This window comes from Podarcis liolepis (assembly GCF_965112155.1).
Source record: "Podarcis liolepis genome assembly, chromosome: 13".
Classification (NCBI taxonomy): domain Eukaryota; kingdom Metazoa; phylum Chordata; class Lepidosauria; order Squamata; family Lacertidae; genus Podarcis; species Podarcis liolepis.
The window spans coordinates 18,810,068-18,831,392 of NC_139573.1; the positions used below are offsets into that span (position 1 = coordinate 18,810,068).

At 47.2% G+C, this 21,325-nt stretch overlaps 1 protein-coding gene and 1 long non-coding RNA gene across 5 annotated transcripts in view; both read left to right on the top strand.

Moving 5' to 3' along the window:
• Window positions 1-21,325, top strand: part of IL11 (interleukin 11) — a 70,425-nt gene that overhangs the window by 4,524 nt on the left and 44,576 nt on the right. Inside the window, exon 1 of one of the 4 annotated variants that reach the window (XM_083473003.1) lies at window positions 15,049-15,068. The exons of 2 other annotated variants lie outside the window; for them this stretch is intronic. The gene's annotated coding sequence lies outside the window, so the exon portion shown is untranslated. Of the gene's footprint in view, window positions 1-15,048; window positions 15,069-15,586; window positions 15,788-21,325 lie in introns of those variants that run through there. One more of the 4 variants, XM_083473002.1, reaches the window with a different exon arrangement.
• Window positions 3,256-5,795, top strand: LOC310691525. The gene is made up of 2 exons (XR_014518530.1): window positions 3,256-3,467; window positions 4,857-5,795. It is a non-coding gene; the product is annotated as an uncharacterized lncRNA (long non-coding RNA).

The following is a 21,325-nucleotide window of genomic DNA, read 5'->3' on the forward strand; positions in this document are numbered from 1 at the left end:
GAAGCGGCTTAGTCATGTTGGCCACATGACCCGTAAAGCTGTCTGCGGACAAATGCCGGCTCCCTCGGCCAGTAAAGCCAGATGAGCACCGCAACCCCAGAGTTGTCCAAAACTGGACTTAACAGTCAGGGGTCCCTTTACCTTTACCTTTAAGTCTGGCTGAATTAAGTGGCACTTACTCATGAGTAGACATTTATGAGTGTGTTATTAGTCTGCATCGAAGTCACAGGACTTTTACCATTGAGATGCCAGCAACATCTGACACTGCTCTGCAGTGCACCCTTACACACTGCATTGCAGTGCAGAATTACAGATCTACCGTAATTACAGACCATGGGGGAGGGGGGGAATAAAAATCAACACAATCTCACTGCAAATCGAAATCTAGCGCATCAGGGAGAAAGTACCTATTGCAGTCCTTTGTCAGCCTGTGGTCATTTTCTAATTAACAGATAGTTTTTAACATAGGGGAACGTTCAGAAATGTGACTGCCTTCGTGAGGTCTGGAGTGGTGCAGTTCATTCTGCTACATCAGCACTGTGCCAACTCATTCACTTGCAGGAATAAGTCAGTCCTAGGAATAGGGTTTCCAAAGCAAAGGTGGTTCTTTTTCCAAATACTTCATGTAGTAGTTGTTGTTTGTTTGTTAGTTGCACTTATTAGTTGGGTTGCTTTACAAAAACTAACCCAGAGCAACTTTTAAAAATGGTGCACACATTAAAACCAACAAAAAGCTACAAACATGTTCATATTTATAAAAAGGCAGGACTAACACACCCCACCTACCCACTAAAAGAGACCTCAGATAATTAAAAGCCAAAGAAAGGTCTGGTGGAAGACACATGCTTTTGTTTGGCACTTAAAAATAAACAGTGAAGGTGCCAGGTATGCTTCCCTGGAGAGAGTGTTCTGCACGTGGGGAGCCACCACTGAGAAGGCCCGTTCTTGTGTCAGCACCCTCTACAGCTTCTTTGGAGGAGGCACACAGAAAAGGGCCTTGGATAATGAATGCAGCGTCTGAGTTGGTTCATGTGGAGAGAGGTGGTCCTTGAAGTACTGGAGTCCTGAGCCCCGTAAGGTTTTATAGGTCGAAACCAGCACCTTATGAAATCTGTGGCTATACATCTGTATGCCTGGAACTGAAGCTCGGGGGTAGAGCACATCCTTTACACATAGAAAATCCCTGGCATCTCCAGATGAAAAACAAAATTCAGTGAGCAGGTGTTGGGGAATACCTCTTTGCTTGAGAAGCTGGAGAGCTGCTCCCCGCGTCAGAGTAGACAATAGTGGCTACGAAGCAGCATCCTATAACCACACCAACATTTTCTGTAGCTAGTGTGCATGGGAAGTCCTAGCCCTCCCTAGCAGGTGGGGAGCTATGCCTTTCAGCCCACACTTACCCACTGCTGATGCCACCCATGCTTAAGGCTTAAAAGGGGGCATCTTCCCTGTGCCTGGGTCCTCCAGGCCTCGAGGGCTGAACTCCCTATCGTTCCTTGCGGCCGGGACTTGGCTTTTTGCTCCCGCCGTGATGGCCTCACACCCTCCGGTTGGGACAGACGACAAGCCGCTGTGATGAAAACAGGAGGTCGCGGCCACGATCGTCCTGTCTGAATCAACCACAAACCCACCGGGGCCCTCTAAGTAGAGTCACAGCAAAGAGGGAACACCCTGCGCAACAGGCACCGGCCCAGGAGGACGGGGAAAATGCAAACAAAACCATTGTGGATTGGGTGGTTTACAGATGCCGTTCCAACCCAAGGGGAGCGGAGCAGAACGGGAGCGGAGCGCTACTTGTTGTGAAGCAACTGTGTTGTTGTTGTTGTTGTGGGGAGTGAGATAGTCCTGCGGCTGAACCGTCAGAGTTACGTTAACCGGCATTCACGCAAATGTAAAGTTTGCCATTGTCTAGAAGCAGGCTAACATTTAAAACACACACACACACACACACACACACCCTTGGCTTGGTGGCCAAAAGCGGGAGGGGGGAAAGGGCTGGTTCAATCCCGGCCTAATGGGCCAGAATGAAGGTGGCCGGGAGCCAGGACTCCTGGGTCCTCTGGAGAGCCGGGAGTGGTGGTGGTGGTGGTGGTTGAGAAGCTGCCGAAGGGGAGTAGGATCACGGCTCTGTCTGAGGGAGGGAGGAGAGGATGGTAGGGAGTGGGACAGGAATTGGCTCTGCTTCCCCCTCAAGTAGGCTGCCTCCCAAACCTCAGACTGGGCAAGAGTTCAGAGTGAGCGAGGAATGGAACAGCGGAGGCTTAGCTTGTCTGATGGTGCTGGAGGTCTGGCTGGCCAGCTCCAAGGGAGGGAAAAGCCTGGAGCCCTTTGTAGGGGGGATGCCTCGGAGAGCTCACGGAGGCAGCTGGATCAAAGTCGGAATGTGCTGGCTTGGGCCAAATTCTCTGAAAAGGGACCTACAGAGTGCAGAAGGGATACACCCTTTTGTTAGGAGCCGTCTGACTCTTTTACTCTCTTCCCCACTTCACTTCCTCCAGCCACCCCTCAGACCTTCCTTCAAGGCTTACAAAGAAGGTTCTTGGGATTCTGTGGCCAAAAAGTGGGAGCAAGGGATTCTGGGAGCTGGGGTTCCTGGCTTTTCCAGGAGTAGTGAGGTTTGTAGGTTGAGCTGGGCTGGTGCTGCTGAGAAATGTAGCGTGAAACTTCGGAGCAGTGGAAGTGACGGAATTAGGCAAAGCCTACTGGCACCTGTCAGAATCTTGCACCAAATAATTTGCAGCTCCTGGCAGAAGTCACTGAGGAAGTAGGGGAAATGATCCCAGGGTTCTGCAACAGCTGATGAGCTAAATTTCAAACTTCTCTGTTTCAGAATACAATCCTTGCTGCTGCACACGTATGTGTCATATTGCGTGCACCACCTCCTCCTTTTCAAAAATATGCTACCTTGTCTTCACTGCAACCCTTTGAGCTATGCCACTATTATGCCTATTTTACAGGTGGGGACAATTGGCACTTTTTTGCAGCTGCTTCCATTGGAGCAGGTTTCTTACTCTGTGAGTATGCAGCAGGGAACCAGTGGTAGTTTTCCAGCACATGTATGTAGAGCAAAAACCTATGTGCCAGGTTGATGCATGTTTATTTCTGCAGAGAATTGTGGAGAGACCCTCCGTGGGATTTGAACCCAGGACCACCATGCCCGCTCTGGCTCTCTTGTCACCCAGTAGCTTTTAGCACCGATGGCCTTAGGGAGGGCCTATATCTCTTTTGTGATATGCATTCAGGACTGGACTTACTGTTGGGTCCCATGGCTACACTGGGGGCTGATGTGATGATACCTATTGGGCGAGAGACAAGGAGGCCAACATTTGGTGAAGCCAAAGTCAATGACAAGCAGAGCCAACTAATTCACATTTTCTCCCTGTTCTCCTGTTGGCTGAATTCTGCAAGGGCGGCACTGAGGCTGAGGAAAGGGCAGCTAGGGGCCAGTGGCAACCTCCAGGCTAGTGGTAAGTTGTGGGCTGGCTGGCCGAAGACTAGTGGGACAGTGCCTTCACTGCATGGATATCTCTCTGGGGTTCCAGGAACAGCTGGAAGAAGCCACCTCTTTGACATGAAGTGGAGGTCGGGGGGGGGGGGGCTTCAGTTGCTAGGCAACAGCAAAGAACCTCTATTCCCCTAGAGCCAGAAGCCAAAAGGCAGCTCTTTGTGGGTTGCCTAGCAACCAATGGGCCTACTCCCCAACCACTTTTCGGCTGGGACCATGCTGCTTTGCGGGTGTGTGTAGTCGTAGGAACAGTGACTGACGGCAGGCCCGGCCTTAGTGCTTGGCAGTGGCGTAGCGTGGGTTCTCAGCACCCGGGGCAAGGCAAGTAATTTGCGCCCCCTAACCCGTGGATTTTAGCACTCGAGTCTCTTCCGCGCCCCCCAGATGTTGCGCCAGGTGCAGCAGGCCCACCTGCACCCCCCACGCTATGCCACTGCTCCCACCACAAGTCTTCAGGACAGCCATCCGAAGGCTGGCGCGGGGAGAAGGTCTCTCCGCCCCACCGCCAGGCTTCGGAGGAGGTCCGAGGACAGTGGGGTTCCTGCTTCCTCCAGGAGGGCCGGCCAAACGAGCCCCCCCAAATGTTGTGCCCGGTGCGGCCGGCACCCCTGGCACCCCCCACGCTACGCCACTGGTGCTTGGCATTAGGCAAGCGTCTGCTAGGGCCCAGCACCAACTGGAGCCTCTGCAATTGCCTTGGCAGCAAGGAAGGGGAGCAACTATTTGCTCACCCTCTGGGCCCATCTCCACCATGGGGCGATAGCAAGCAGGAGGAGCTGCAGCTGCCAGCCGTTCAACCTCCCTCTCTTCTGTTTCTGGGCCCAAGCCGCCAATATGGGGTGGTGGAGGCAAGCTGCGTTGAGGAGGAGGACCCACAAAAGCCTAGAACCAGCCCTGAGTGATTGACAATCCCCCTTCTTTGGAGTTAGGAGAAGGGGAGGATGGAAGAGGGAGCAGGACGAGCATAAAGGGAACAAGCTCAGTGCATCAGAGAAGGGCAGGGTGCGTGGATATGTGACCTTGCGGGAGGGAATGAATGCACTGACTAGGGGCTGGCCTTGTGGGTACAGATATCCCCCTCCCCTTCCCTCCTTTGAGACAGAAATTAATTCCTTTGGAGCCTTCTGTTTGAAATCCTAAACTGATGGAATGTTTGTGGCATCCAAAAGTTTAGAGCTTGCCTTCAGCATTGCAGGACTCTGGCTGGCTTTTGATGTTCACAGCCCGGGTTGTTCCTGGGGTGTGTTGGCACGTCTCTGTACCCCTGCCTCCCCCAAGAAGCTGCTCCCCACCCACCCACTCACTCCCAAGTCTGTTTTAAGACTTTTTTTTTTTTTTTTGCTTCGTGCAGCGCAGTGCTTATTTTCATCTGTCAAAATGCGGAAGGGTCTTTCACCAGACATCTGGCAGCATCTGCTGCTGAATACCTCGTCTTGCTGAAGAATAGGGAGAGTTGCCACACACACACACACACACACACACACACGGGAGCCTCCCACCATGGCTGTTTCAGCTCCGTCACCTGCTAGCTAAGAACTTTTCCGTCTCAGCGCAAAAAATGACACGGACTCGCTGGAACGACTCATCCGCCCCATGAGCGCAGCAACCTCAAGAGTCTAACCGCCGTGCCCAAAAAGTGACCCCACCCCTGGCAACGCGTCCCGGATTCCCCTGGAATGTCTAGACGCCAGTCCGGACAAGAAGCCAGCCTTCCTTTTGCACGGGATTCCCTGTCGCGCAGGAGCCAAAACCAGGCTGGCAATGGGGACTTGGAACATGGCAGAAGGGGTTGCTATTCTGTTTTGTTTTTTTTCCTTTTTGGCCGGGGGATTCCCTGAAGGCTGCTATAAAGCAAAAGGAATGAAGTCACGTCCTTTGAGGCTGGCTCAAAGGTCATGCACACTGTCAGGCTTCCGTGCTGTGGCTTCTTCCCCTGGGCTCTAGTACACAACACAAGAGGATGCAATAGCGTCATCAATAACAACGACAACCGTAATAATAACTATTAATATAGAACCATGAAGTACTCTTTGCAGAGGGCATGGAGGAGCTTACAATCTAAAATTCAGCGCAGAGGTGGGGAAGGGAACTGTGGCAAGGGTAATTAGGGAAAGTTGTATGCACCTGAGGTTTGGTGGCAGGTTACAGTTGGTTACAGTAAAATGTGAAAAATAGGAATTGCGCCAAAGGAGATAATAGAGTTGTGCCAGGTTCAGGCCAGCTTCTGTTTCCAGTGCTGTGCTTAATTACAGAAATATGCTAGGAATTGATAAGAAATAGCATCCGAACATATGCAGAGCGTGCTTTCCTTGACTGCTAGGTCAATACTGGCACCCACGGGCACATCTGAAGGCCTCCAGGCTGACCAGTCTTGGCTGTGAGTCCTGGAAGACCTGCTTTCTGCCTTGCAGGCCTTTTCCCACCTGGCCCGGGAGGGCGGATCCCTGACTGACTCCAACTACAAAAGCAGAGACTGCTGAACAGACTTTGGGGTTGGGATGTTGTTTAGAGGGGGTTCTGTTGGGTGTGAGGGGTTGTTGCTGTTATGGATATAGATATATATCTTTAGATTTTATGATTTATGTGGAAATGGTTTAATTTGGCTGTGTACTTTTTGATGTTTCGTTTATTGTTTATGACTAGTTTTGCTAAGTTTGTAATTGTATTTTTGTTTCATGCCGTAAACCACCTTGAGCATGGTTTAACTATGGAAAGGAGGCATGCAAATACTGCATAATTATGGATGGATGGATGGATGGATCTGAGCAACCACAGGGGGAGCCCTTGAAGCAAAGTGAGGAAGCAGCTGTACATGGCCGTACATGTTTATTTGAAGCTGCTCCCCATACAGTTCAGGTAACTTTTGAGCATTACAAACTAAGGGCTGTCCCAGACCTTCTCCCCAGGCCACATCCGTTGCCCCCTGGCCAGTTCTGCTCTGCACCATCCTTGCGTACATTTACCTGACTGGGATAACGCCTCTTTCTTGCCCGTCTGGAAGGTGAAAAGAGGTATGTAACCATCAGTCTTTTATGTGGCTGGAATGTAGCTTTTGTCCCTGCCTCCACCACCTACATTGGCATGTGGTCCCCTGGAAGATCACCATGAGGACACATGTCTCTCTGTCTAAAAAAGGCTCCCTCCCCCTCTGGTTTAGATAATTAGACATTTCTGCACCCTGCACAGACTTACATACAGTGGACTCTCGGGTTACATACGCTTCAGGTTACATATGCTTCAGGTTACAGACTCCGCTAACCCAGAAATAGTACCTCGGGTTAAGAACTTTGCTTCAGGATGAGAACAGAAATTGTGCTCCGGCAGCAGGAGGCCCCATTAGCTAAAGTGGTGCTTCAGGTTAAGAACAGTTTCAGGTTAAGAACAGACCTCCGGAACGAATTAGGTACTTAACCCGAGGTACCACTGTATCTGTAACTCCACACCCACACACCTTTTCAATCTTCCAGCAAAAATGACAATCACAGTTCAAAATGGTTGCCTTTTGTTTTTGTCCCTTACATGAACTTTAAGACACTTTGAAAATACTGTTATTTCAGGCAACATGCAGGAAGCTGCAAAAGCAAGCAGTAATTGATCCACTCCGTGGTGAAATCAAGGCACAGCCGACTTGCCCCACAGTGTCTATATTCAGATGTCATGGGCCTAAACAATAGCTTGGTGTAATGAGAATGAGCCATGGTGAGCCTTGCACACTTCCCTCTCCTATTTCCCTCTCCTCTGAAGAGTTCAGGAAGTTTTGCTGCTGATTTTGCTGCTGTGTTTGAACTCTAAACTGTGGTTAATGGTAACTGCGACTTGCCTAAATAAGTCAGTTCATAACCCATGGTTTGAAGTTCACTTGTGTGAAAGAAGACTAATCATGGGGGGGGGGTGTTTGGTTAGCACAAGAAGCTGTGGTTCACCTAAATCAGAGCCAAAAACTTTTACACTCCTCCTTGCTGCTTCTCACAGCTATGCTAGACTGGTATATGGGAGTGCACAAGCCCAGGGTTTGCTGTGGCTTGTTCTTGTTATGCTAAACCACGGTTTAATACTTTAGTATGATGTCTGAACTGGGCCAGACAGTCTAATGCACGAACTGAGTTTATTCCATTCCCCTGCTTCGCACAGGCAAATGTGGGTAGACACACAAGAGAGCTGTGCTCTGGGCAGCTGCACCAGTCACATTGCCTTAATGATGGCCGGTGTTCCACTGGCCCCTAGACACAGGGGAACACACAGCTCAGTTCCCATGTGTTTCTAAACACAGGGTGCAATTCAGAATTTGCTTGTCCCCGGAGAACTTCAACATTCAGCCCATATAGATGCACTGGCTGGTGTTCATTTGTGCATAGATCTGCTGGAAGCGTTGTGCGCTTGGGCTTGAATGCGTTAACGTGTGTGGCTGCAAATGTATACGTGTGTCCTATTACTTGCATGGAGTACAAGATGCTCTCCCTCCCCTGTCCTTCTTCTCTGTCTCCCCCCCCCGCCTCCCCTCTAAACCAACGCAAATCCCCAACTCCGTAGCCAAACCACACAGCAGTCCCCCTCCCTGCACCCCGTCCTTTGCCTGCATCACAAAAAGGTTTGGACAAGAGCTGGGTCTCTGTCTCTGAAGGGAGGGGACACTTGGCACTTTTGCATAAGGGTGTTTGTGAGGATCCTGCAGGCCTCCTGGCACAAATAGGTATACCAAATGGGGAATGGAGGGGGGGGGGAGAGAGAGAGAGAGAGAGTTGTGTGTCTGCTGTACATTTTCTTTAATCCCAGATGCTGATTCAGCAGATTTTCCACACAACCCAGGAATTCTCTCTAGCCAGGAACACTGTTTCTCTGTTGTTTGTACTTGGACCATGTTCAAGGCAAGGGCTGGGGGTGAAGGGCCGTGGGGGGTGGGAGAGAGAGATGAACAGGATCCACAGGCTTTAACATGATATGTTGAAATCTGTGTGTTGGGAATCAAGATCGAAGGATGTTGGTAGGACTGGGGAAAGCCCAGAATTCATGGCAGGATGTGTGGGTGGAGAGGTGCAAATTGGAGACTGGATGCCTTGGTGGAGATGAGAGGAGGAAGGAATTCAAGCTGGGATACAGTAGGCATCTGTAGGCTAGGACTGACATCTCAGCAGCATGCAGTTGGTCAGTGTCTAGATAGGGAAGCCACTTTGCTTGCAGAAGGTCCCAGGTAACCCCCAGCTGGAAGGTTCGAAAGGATCAGGTAGCAGAAGATGGGGGGGAGACCCTTCCCTGTCTCACACCTGACAGCCAGAGCGGACAATACTGGGGTAGATGGACAGGTAACCTGACCCAACACAAGGCAACTTCCTGGGTTTCTAGGGGGTGACCATACTTGGCTACCAAGAGAAGACCCCGGTGGCTCTGTGGTCTAAACCACTGAGCCTCTTGGGCTTGCTGATCAGAAGGTCGGCATTTCGAATCCCTGCAACGGGGTGAGCTCCCATTGCTCTGTCCCAGCTCCTGCCAACCTAGCACTTCGAAAGCACACCAGCGCAAGTAGATAAATAGGTACCACTGTGGTGGGAAGGTAAACGGCATTTCTGTGCGCTCTGGTTTCCTTAATGGTGTTCCATTGTGCCAGAAGTGGTTTAGTCATGTTGGCCACATGACCCGGAAAGCTGTCTGTGGACAAACACCAGCTCCCTCGGCCTGAAAAGCCTTTGACTGGACCTAACCATCCAGGGGTCCTTTACCTTTTTTTACCAAGAGAGCCCAGGTGGAGGTCATGCTTGAGGTGTATTTGCGAACAATTCTACTGAGTCATCCTGCTTCCCAGACGGCGCTTATGGGACAGCACCTGCCGTTGCTTTCCCAGCGTGTGCCCTTCCTGGAGGGTGCGCTCAGCCCGGATTCCCGGAGCTGTTGACATACTGCACATTCCTGCTTTTGCATCAGCGGCTTTTCGCCCGACTGCCTTTCTTATCCCCGTCCTGGAACCTGGCACTCGGCTGCCCATTCACTCAACCAAAGGCTACGGATTCTGAGCATGAGGCAGGATGAGGTAGCGGAACACTTTGGGTTCCGGGTACAGGGTAGGGTCATGTGTTTTTTTGTTTGTAATTCACCCCCTCTCACCTACTCACCCACATAAAATGTTAGCTCAGGGAGATGGCTAGGCTAAGCCTTTCTCTCTGGTGAGTTAGGGCTCAGCCAGACTTCTGCTTCCCCCATTGCTTCCCCCCAGGAAAACTCGATCTTTGCTGCCGAACTGGAGCAAACAACAAGTGTGGACAGGGCCTGTAGTTAACATCCTGGGAGAGAAAAACAACAGCAATGTGGTTGCATCGTTAAGTGGGCCCGGATTAGAGAAATTCTCAGAGGATAAGGCTTTCAGTGGCCATGATGGTTATGTCAGAGGCAGTGTGCCTCTGAATATCACTTGCCAGGAATCTCAAGGGAAGAGTGTTGCTGTTGCCTTCAGGTGCTTCTTTCAAGCCTCCCACCTGGTTGGACCCAGAGAGAACAGAGTGGTGGACTAGGTGGGCTGCTGGCCTGATCCAGCAGCAGGGCTGTTCTGGTTTCATTCTGATTGTGGAATACACACATCCCTCCTCCTATGGCTCTCCTTTCCATTTGTCCATTTAATATGTATTTTTAAACTGAATATAGGTATTGGGAGGGGGTAATACCAATACTCAGAGTTTACCTCAGTTTACTCAGTTTCATAACTATACCCACTTTATTTATTTAACGCCCCCCCCTGCAATCCCACATGTGGGTGTCAGTACATCAAAAACCACCTAACCAGATAAAGTATCTCAGCATCCACCTCTAGCCTACATTTTAATGAGCCACCAAAACCTAGTTCAGGTAAAAAAGGCTTTACAGTGTGGTTTATCAAATAACCACAAATATAGTGAGAGTTTCGGCATTTCTTTTTACATCAATCGCAATCCAGTGGAAAGTTCTCCTGTGCCTTCTCCATTACAATTGTGCGCTTGCGCATGTACACACACACAAAACTGTTTTATAAATGTGTTCGTTGATGCTTCTGTGTTTGAAATGTATTGTGGGATATGACCGTAGAGGTCTACGTTAAATTCCCCATGTATTTGTGATGTGAGACCAGTCCCCCACCTATCAGCCAGTCCTCCCTCACAGGATTGTCGTGAGGATGAAGGTATGCGTGTGAGCTCCTTGTAAGAAGGGCAAGGCGAACGATGTAATATTTAACTTTAATCAATTAACAGTCATTAACTTTTATTTTGAAATAACAACAATCAAAATCTCCAAGCAGATTGTTTTTAAACCTGTTTTCTGTCTGTAGTTGAGTGTGCCTATATGTACGACTCTCAGAACTTCATTTAATGTGCTGTGTGTGGTCTTAAAAACGCTTCTCAAATGCATTTTTCAGAATTTATTCCATGCGTGGTATAATAGATGTTGAAAAGCGTTGCCTTTCTGCACATCCATCTGCTCATATTTGTCTACCCGTCATTGACCTACCTAGCGATCAGATCGCCTAAGGTTAGGCTGCCTGTTGTCTGTGAACTGCTGCTCCTTGTGGTTATAGCTCCCCTGTCCAGCCCCCAGGAGAGTCATAACTCTGCGGCTGGACATGCCAGCTCTCCCCCCACCCCACCCCAGTAGCTCTGACGTGGCAGGAAGCGTCAAGGGGGATGTTTAGATAGGACCAAACTCTGCCGTCAGCAGCGCACACTGTAATCCAGGCTCTTGTGTCATCGGGACGGTGAGAGAGATGGGATTCACACCAGAGTGTGCACAGTCAGTGGCTGGAAAGAGGAAAGGAGATCTAGGAAAATATGCATAGACACACACACACACGCTCCACTCACAATACATGCTCATCACAGTGTTTGTATATAACTGCCCACTCACAAAAGCTCATACCTACACACAGACACAAATGTCACGCAGGAAATGCACTATGAATACACACAAGTGTACACAAGCACACCCATACGATGCGAGCTTGGAGATAAGTAGGTGGGAGTATGCATTGTTGTGTGCTAACATGCATATTTCTGTGCCGTCCCACACAGTTATTTGTGTCATGGAATAACTGTAGCGTTTGTTGCACAGGACCCAGATGTCTTTCCTCAGAGTAGCATTTATGTTGCAGGTATATTCACCCATCTGAATACATCTGTTAGCGGAAGTACGTTTGGCTGCACAAAGGAATGTTCCCCACCCACTCACCCCCGTCCTTTCCTCGCAGCCCTCATGCCCCCCCCCCCAAATCTGTTCAGGGTTTCCCCACAACCCTCCAGAACAGATTTGGGAAGGGTGTTGGTGGGGGCGGAGGGGTGCATTACAATTGGCTAAGAACACACTTCAATAAAAGGGACTATACGTGGGATCAACTACTCAGCTGTGAAACAGGACATTCAAGTCTCACCTCTACCATAAACTTACCAGGTGGTCTTATGAAAGCTCAGCTCCTCCATCTGCCATGTGAGGGGAATAATAATAATACTGACTCACCTTACAGGACTTCCGTACAAGGTACTGAGATCATGTATGTGAAGCACCTTGAACACTAAAGTAGCATAAAAATGTTGCTATACAGTATATACAAACAACATAGGGGCTGGTGCCACTGCTCAATTCAGAGGGTCCAACCCTCCCCGCAAAGAAAGGACAGAAAGTTGCCCTAAGCCAGGGGTCAGCAAACTTTGTCAGCAGGGGGCCGGTCCACCGTCCCTCAGACCTAGTGGGGGGGCGGACTATATTCTGAAAAGGAAAAAAATGAACGAATTCCTATGCCCCACAAATTACCCAGAGATTCATTTTAAATAAAAGGATACATTCTACTCATGTAAAAACATGCTGATTCCTGGACCGTCTGTGGGCCAGATTTAGAAGGCGATTGGACCGGATCCGGCCCTCAGGCCTTAGTTTGCCTCCCCATGCTAAGCCAACTTATTCTATGGATGTTCGTCTTAGAAACAATCAGTTCTCTCTCCCCCCCCCCCAACATTCCCTTCTAGTGCCTTCAAAACCTCAGTGGCTTTTTCAAGTACTCTAAAATGATTTTGAACCACAAATGTTCTTATTTTTTGTTGCGCCGGACAGGAATAATGTGATAGCATCGGGGAAGCATAATAAATCCACAACTAGCGCACTGTTATTCTGTCAAGAACATGTTTTAAAATATGCCTGCAGTAAAACACCAGTCTGGAGGGACCCTAAGTGGTATGAAAAGTTGTGGGCCGACCAGATACCTGTGGGAAGCCTGTAAGCTAGACATGACTGCAACAGCGACTCTTCCAAACCGGTCTTCAGAGGCACAATGCCTCTGACAGTGGAGGTAAAACATAGCCACAGTGACTGGTAGCCATTGGAGGGCTGGGGAGGGGGAAAAGCCCATTTCCCTATAGGAAATAACCTGAGGAAATGGGTCTCCTGCATGGGGTTGGATCCCCGCCACCCCCGACAGCAATTGCTTCACAAACACCCCTTCAGAGCAGCCCCTGTGCAAAGTGACAGAGACATTGAGCTCTTCAAGAGGGGCCTGTTTATTGAACACTCATTCTGATTAGCGTGCGCAAAATTTGCGTGAAGATAATTTAGCATCACTGCTTCCCAAGCATTTGTGTTCCCAACCCCCTGCCTTTTTAATAACCACAAATTTAAACAGAACCTCTGAAGAATTATGATTTGCTTGCGCAGAGGTTACAGGGCATCATCCGGCATCAACATTATCCCACCCTTCCCAGGGCATTTTCTTGACACAAAAATTTCCGGGATTTCTTTGGAAGCAGGTTAGCTGCGCAAAAGCAATAAGTCTGCTTTAGTTGCTCAACCTAAATTTCACAGTATATTATTAAATCATGCCTTCTAGATTGCGACAGCCTAGAAGCAGACTGTGTTTCCCATCCCATCCCATGCTTTGATGGGCTACAGCTGGGCTGTTTGAGCTCTGGGCCTGCTTAAGGCTGCTGGTGCGGGCCTCAATTCCTCTTCCAAAATTCTGTTTCACACACGGCTCTGAATTCTTGCCCCTATGCCTGTCTACTACGTACTGTATATTTCCTACAGAGGAGTGATTTCAACATAGGGATTTTGTAAAGTGTGAAAGAGTATTTACATGTACACAGTTAAAGCTATGGTTTTCCCAGTAGTGATGTATGGAAGTGAGAGCTGGACCATAAAGAAGGCTGTTATGAAATTATACGTGTTTGTATGTCTTTTTATATGTTTGTATTGTTTTTTAAAAAAATTGTAAAACCAATAAAAATTTTATAAAAAAATATAAATAAAATAAAGAAGGCTGATCGCCGAAGAATTGATGCTTTTGAATTATGGTGCTGGAGGAGCTGAGAGTCCCATGGACTGCGAGAAGATCAAACCTATCCATTCTTAAGGAAATCAGTCCTGAGTGCTCACTGGAAGGACAGATCCTGAAGCTGAGACTTTGGCCACCTCATGAGAAGAGAAGACTCCCTGGAAAAGACCCTGATGTTGGGAAAGATGGAGGGCACAAGGAGAAGGGGACGACAGAAGACGAGATGGTTGGATAGTGTTCTTGAAGCTACCAGCATGAGTTTGACCAAACTGCGGGAGGCAGTGGAAGATAGGAGTGCCTGGCGTGCTCTGGTCCATGGGGTCACGAAGAGTCGGACACGACTAAACGACTAAACAACAACAACAAAAACGTGAGTCGTTGAGTTCAGACGACTGCAGTGTGTTGTACATGGGGCTGCTTCTGACGAGCGGTTTGCAATCACAAACGGGTTCAAAACTACACTGGCCAGGTTACTAACCAGATTTGTATCTAGGTGCAGCTTGGAATTGGTTTTGTCCTTATGGTTTAAGCCATAAATGCTTTGAGACCGATGATATCTTGAAGAACCACTTGTTCCAGGGGCTCACACCTTGCAAATTGAGGTGCAGGCTACTGGGATATAAGCCCTTTTCTATAGTAGACCCCAGACTCTGTTATACCTTCTGCAGACACATCTGTTTTGACACCCACATTGTGTCAATTTTAAGTTTTTCTGCTCAGCTAAGCCAGAGGTGGCTGACTTCCTGTTTGGGGGCTTGATCCAGTCCCTCAAAACGCCAATGATTTTGGAAGAAAAATATTTTTTTAAACAAGTAAAGTGACCTGCAGCTTGGATATTTTTTTGGTTCTTTGACCAAAACGAATTAGCCACCTTTGGCCTAAACATTTGGTGGCATTTAATTTGTAATTATTATTATTATTATTATTATTATTATTATTATTATTATTATTTATTAGGCTCAGGTAGGTAGCCGTGTTGGTTTGAGGCAGTCGAAATAAATAAAAAATTGTCCAGTCTCTAAGGTGCTACTGGACAATTTTTTAATTATTAGGCTGTTTTGTTGTTGTTACGTTTTTATTATGCCTTGCTTTGTAATTAGTTATTGAGAGTCCCCTTTGGGGAGCGGTATTGCTGAAAAAGGTGGGAAATAAAACATTTTAAACACCCAGAGATTTGGATGGTGGCAGACTAGCTCCTGGGGATGTTTTAGAGCATGTGTTTCGGTGATAGGCCTTCTCCCTCGGAAAGAACCCGCACCTAAATTTCTGCAGTAGCATAATGTGGTATTGGAGGTAAGAGCCATAAATGAAGCCATGGATTTCGGAAAGCGTTCCCTTGATCTGGCAGAGCCTTCGGCAAATTTTTAAAGCGGGGAGGGGGGAGAGAGTCTGGGAGGAAAGGGGGGCTGCATGATGAATATTCCCATCCACCCCCACCTCCTGTTTAAAGCCTTGTGGTCTTTTTTTCCCTTCTCTGTCTCTTGCTCAGGGGCTGTTTCTTTTCCTCGGGTTTGATATTTTCATAGTGAGTCCATTTCCCCCCAAGGTGGGGGTCAGAGCCAGGGTGGGGGCAAACGACGCCGGGACGGAGACTCATCATAGCCTTTTGCTGTGGCAGTGTCTGAGGAAAATGCAAACAATAAAAGCCGGCAGACGCTGACCACAGTGACCTTTTGGGCAACTGACGCAGAGGACGTCAGGCAGCCCAGAAGACCCACGGGGGGCTTCACCCCTCCCCTGATATATCCCAGCTCAGGGGTTCCCTCTTCACTTTTACCCTACCGCCCCCTCCCTCCCCCCCCCAGCTCCCTTAGCCATTCCAGATTCATCGGATCCCCCGCCTCGGCTTTTTGGCAGCCGCCTCCAAACGAAAGAAGATAACAATCAAAAAGTACACAAGCAAAAGGATATACCTAATGGCGTACATGGGGAGATGGATCCAATATCGCACACTCGACATTGCAAGCCCCCACACCTACGCAAGAGGAACTCCTCGTCTGCTAGCCGGTTGGGTATGCATAAGTGAAATGCATATAATATGAAACAGGCATGGACTCAGTTCTTCCTCAAGACGGTGGTTCATGGGGCTGGGGGAGGCAGCAGAAGCGACATACAGTCATGGACCCGCTTCTATAGATTTCCAGTATGGGGTGGTGTCTACAGGGTTGGACTAGGACCTGGGAGACCAGGGTGCAAATCTCCAGTCACCCATGAAGCTTGGACCAGTCATTGGCTGTGGACACACCTTCCTTTGGACACACAGTTCCCCTTCACCCAAAAACCCCTGAGAACTGTAGTTTATTACAGGTGCCGGGAATCGTAGCTCTGTGAGGGGTAAACAGCACTTCCCTGTGATTTGTGTGTGGGTGCTTTGAATGTATTGTGTGTACAAAGCCACTGTCTCTTAACCTGACCTACCTCACACACAAAATGGAGGGGGAAAGAACTATGTACACCACCTTGAGCTCCTAGGAGGAAAGGCAGGCTATACATGTTGTAGAATCATAGAATCATAGAGTTGGAAGAGACCACAAGGGCCATCGAGTCCAACCCCCTGCCAAGCAGGAAACATCATCAGAGCACTCCTGACATATGGTTGTCAAGCCTCTGCTTAAAGACCTCCAAAGAAGGAGACTCCACCACACTCCTTGGCAGCAAATTCCACTGTCGAACAGCTCTTACTGTCAGGAAGTTCTTCCTAATGTTTAGGTGGAATCTTCTTTCTTGTAGTTTGGATCCATTGCTCTGTGTCCGCTTCTCTGGAGCAGCAGAAAACAACCTTTCTCCCTCCTCTATATGACATCCTTTTATATATTTGAACATATTTGTGATGAATAATAGAAATGTGCTTACGCGGAGTTATGGTATCCACGTCCCTCATATGGGAAAATACACACTTTCCATTTCCATGTACACATCCACAGAGAGTGAAGGGAAGAACCACACATATACTTCGTCGTAGAAAATGCACAGCTACACACCAAGGAATTCAGAGTTTTTCAGGCATGGCAAAGGGAGCGAGGAACCCACACAGCCATGAAAGACACACAGAATGATGCAATTGCACACTTATCTATCTACATGCTGTGGCAGTTGGGTGCTTCTGCTACCATGCAGATGGGTGCATGCAGGCTAGCCAAAAGCACATACCTGCAAACATTCATAATTATGCATACGCGAAGACAGAAGCAAAGTACCACACACATATGCACAGATCCACTAACTGACCCCGTTACGCCTTTATACATACATTCATGGCATGTGAAAGTTCTGCCTGAGGAGGAAAAAACCACAACCACACACACACACACACACAGAGGCAGCAAAGCAAAGAACCACACGCATCCCCACACAGAAGAATATACAGATTCATAAATTCCAGTTCCACGGTTACCCACTCCCATATTTCTACCAATGAAAACAAGAATGCGCAGCCAACCAAACCTCATGAAGGAAAGCATACACAAAATTACTTTAATCCACAAACCAACCCAACTTGCATGAAACATAATCCTGTACTGCTCTTTGCATTTCAGCAGACAACTGAATGCACAGTTACGTATACAAGAACTCACACATAGCCAGGCTCATGTTGAAGCTCATAGCTTCCCACAGGCAACAAGAAAAGGTTGGATGCAGACTGAAGGTTGTAGCTGTTGTTAATCATATCCAGAGTCGATCCATTGAAGTTAATAGATGCGACTAACTTAGGTCCATTAGTTTCAGTGGGTCTGCTTTGAGTATAACTTAGTTGGCACAACTCTAATTGCACTTCTATTAAAATCAGTGGGACAAGTTAGGCATGATTTATGTCCCATTGATTTCAGGGGGAACTAAGTATTACTAACCTGCGTCTGGACCCAGCTTAGTCCTGTACAGGCTAGATTTATAACCCACCTTATCCATAAGGTCTAACCTGCCAAGAGGATTGCTGAGATGAAGCATCCTGTGCTAAGTTTATGTTGTTGTTCAAAGTTTGCATCTGCATAGGAATTGTTTTGAGATGCTTTAATTGTGTCAGTGTTATAGTTTGCTGCCCTGGGCTCCTTGGGGAGGAAGGGTGGGATATAAGTTTAAATAATAATTATAATGGCCATGGAAGAAGAAGATGGAGAACATTGCTGCTTTTTAGTTTTGGCTCTCACAGAGGAGGTAAGCCTGTGTTGGGCTGTAGTATTTCATACCAGCTCCACAGCAAGAGGTGTAGGGCCCCAGCCTCCAAAAGCAGATGATTAAAAATAAAAAAGGTGGGTGGGAATAAAAATTGGAACTTACTGCTTCTAAAATATTGTAAAGAGATGGCTATACAAACTTTACTAATGCCACAATACATAAGAAATATCAAATTGAGATACAATAAAATAATGGTGGTAATTGTTTTAATACAATAATAAATGTAGTATTATAGCCAATCAAATGCTTTATCCACTAACTAGTATGACGAATGTTAAGAACAAATGCGTTTCAACCCTTTAGGTGAAAGCTGACGTGACTGAATTTATTTTGTACGGAAAAGCATTCAATCTCCATGGAAATCAAACATGTCATGGAAAAGGGGTTCTGGGCTAGCCATCTCCAATATGTGAGGTTAAGATTTGTTTATTTCTTTTTAATGGAGGAGTTGTCCGTCCTATAAAGCCACCCCCACCTGCGGTTTGCAGTTGTCCTCTTCAGACCCAGGTTTTACCACCATAATGTGGACAAGACCTTAGTCAATTCTGACCGTGTAACTTTGGAAACATGAAAGGTTTTCTTTCTCCATTGCTTGTTTTATTATTCCTTTTGGTAGCTTTTAAGACTGCAGCGGTTGGAACCCCTGCTGATAGGAAAAGACTCATTATCTTTTACCTCAGAGTATAAAATTCCTTCTAGCCACCCATTCTTATAAAGTGTTGAAACCAGTAGTAACATTTGTCCTACAAGCTCTGTATCATAGACAGGAAAGGGCAAAGAATGTGAGTTGGGAGCCAGTTTCTGGAACAGATAGCAAATTGGCTGACAAATCAAAATAGCATCAATTATTTGCAGTTTTAATCATTATTATTTATTTCATAGTGTGCCATGGTGATTTGCAGAGTAACACATTTTACCTCACGTGTCTGTGGTATGCTTTTATTTTAATTTTGTATCTGCATATCAGATGGTTTATGGCTTCCTAGCATTTTTTAATTGTGTATTTCTGAAGAAACAGTTCCGTTTTTTAATCCCATCGGTTTTAAGAACCTGTTAAGCATGCTAAATCCATTTTGCATTTTAGCAAGTGGCTATATGTAATTGAGGAAGCCCTGGTAGCTGGTGATATATTATATCCACTTAGAATTGCTTTATGTCTCACTTAATTGTATTTCGTTTTACAGTTCTCTTTTATTTTCCTGTTATATGAAAAGGCATAGAGAGTTGTAGAATTTCTAATAAATGAAACTGAATTAATGACTGGCAGTTAAGGCAACTGATGTTTAAATATTTCTTACAAGGATTTCTGGGGGCAGACGTAGTTTATCCAGACATACCCAACAGGGACCTGCAGCTGATTCTAGCAGATTCTGACAAATATACCTGTAGGACGTCAGTGTTTGCAAGCTAGGCTGGATCTAGACACACCAAAGAAGTGTTTCATTTAAACGCATTTTAAACTTTGTATGAGAAATCGGGTTGGCAAAAATGGAACTTCACAGCGCCATCTGGTGACACAGGATGCATCAACAACGCTTATAAAGCGCTTTTTCTTTGCCAGTGTAGCTGAGTCCCTAGTATCACATCAATACATTAGGGGTATCCTTAGAACAGCTTAAGCATAGGCCTGAAGGTTCAATGTGTGAATATTCTCTGGGGTTTCCATGTACCTGGCACACTAATAGCCAGCCACCTGATCCCTGTCCTGATTTTGTGTGGCCTTCCACTTCTCCTTGCGCAAAGTAAGGGCACATCCGGGTTTGCGCACCCCAATTCTTGTCCCATTTACGTGCTGCAAACCAGCCCCCAGGTACGTGCATTCTGAGCAGTATAACCATTTTGCAGGTCTGAGTACATTCTAGATGTTTGCTGAAAGTATCCTTCATTGTCTGGGCATTCCCCAGCTGTTGGTTTCTGAATTGTACTGCTTATTATTTTTAATATTCTGCAGTCTGATTGTTTGAAGAATTTATTTGCATGTTGTTCATATTATCTGTATAGGTGTGTTGTTTTGCTGTATGTTTTTGACTCTTTGTTATTACAGAGAGCCCCTCCAGACCGGGGGGGGGGGGGGCAGGCAGGGCGGAAGTGTTTGCAGGGGTATTCTGCACCATGTTACAGAACCCATAATATTATATTAGTTGCGGATTTATACAGTACTACACATCTTTAATGGGATGCGGGTGGCACTGTGGGTTAAACCACAGAACCTAGGACTTGCCGATCAGAAGGTCGGCGGTTTGAATCCCCGTGACGGGGTGAGCTCCCGTTGCTCAGTCCCTGCTCCTGCCAACCTAGCAGTTCGAAAGCACATCAAAGTGCAAGTAGATAAATAGGTACCGCTCCGGCAGGAAGGTAAACGGCGTTTCCGTGTGCTGCTCTGGTTCGCCAGAAGCGGCTTAGTCATGCTAGCCACATGACCCAGAAGCTGTCTGCGGACCGATGCCAGCTCCCTCGGCCTATAGAGCGAGATGAGCGCCCCAACCGCAGAGTCATCTGTGACTGGACCTAACGGCCAGGGGTACCTTTACCTTTACCTTTTTACACATCTTTATGCTTTATTAATTGTTCTGTGATGCTTCTCCAGTGTTTTGCATTACTGCCCTCTTAAGGGGCACTTTTGCACTATAGCACAAGAAAAGTGATGCCAAATCAAAAGTAAACAAAAGCATTTCTTGGAAGAAAGGTCACATGATTTCAGCTGGAAGTTGCAGGACATGTGCTGATTGGAAATGAAGCAGTGTGTCTGCCGCAGAAATGTTTGTACGTGTGAACGCTGCTGGAAGTGGGCTTGTGTATTACTACCCCAATACAATAATCAGCACAAATAATAATGGGTGCATAATTAACAGGTTTTCTGGGGGGGCAGACTCTTTGATTCCTCATTTTAAACCCTTTTGAGATATATTTATAGGATTGACTAAATAAAAATAAATAAATATTTCCATTTCTAAATGTAGGGAGCAAGGTAATAGGAGGAAATGTTTTAAAGACGTTGGACAACATCTGTAGGACAAAGTGGGTTTTTAATCTCAATGAATGAAATCATTTTCATAATTCATTCTGGTTACATAATTGGGGGCTTTGTGGTTATAATGTTAGGGGTTAATAGTGATAAATCCTACATTGGCCTGGTTGCATATATGTCCACATATCTCCCCTTATGTATGGCCCACACTGCATACCAAATAGTCAACAGGAACCTTTTTGCCACAAGCAGTGCACTGTTTTTGCGAATGATTCAGGCAGATGGTACATGTGACTCTTTGCAAAGCGTCAAAGGCCTGAAAAATTTGCCTAACCTGTGTGCGGGCAAGAACATGTATATGACCTCTGCCGGGTCTCCTTCCCTCGCACAGGGGGCTGGATCCATTCCA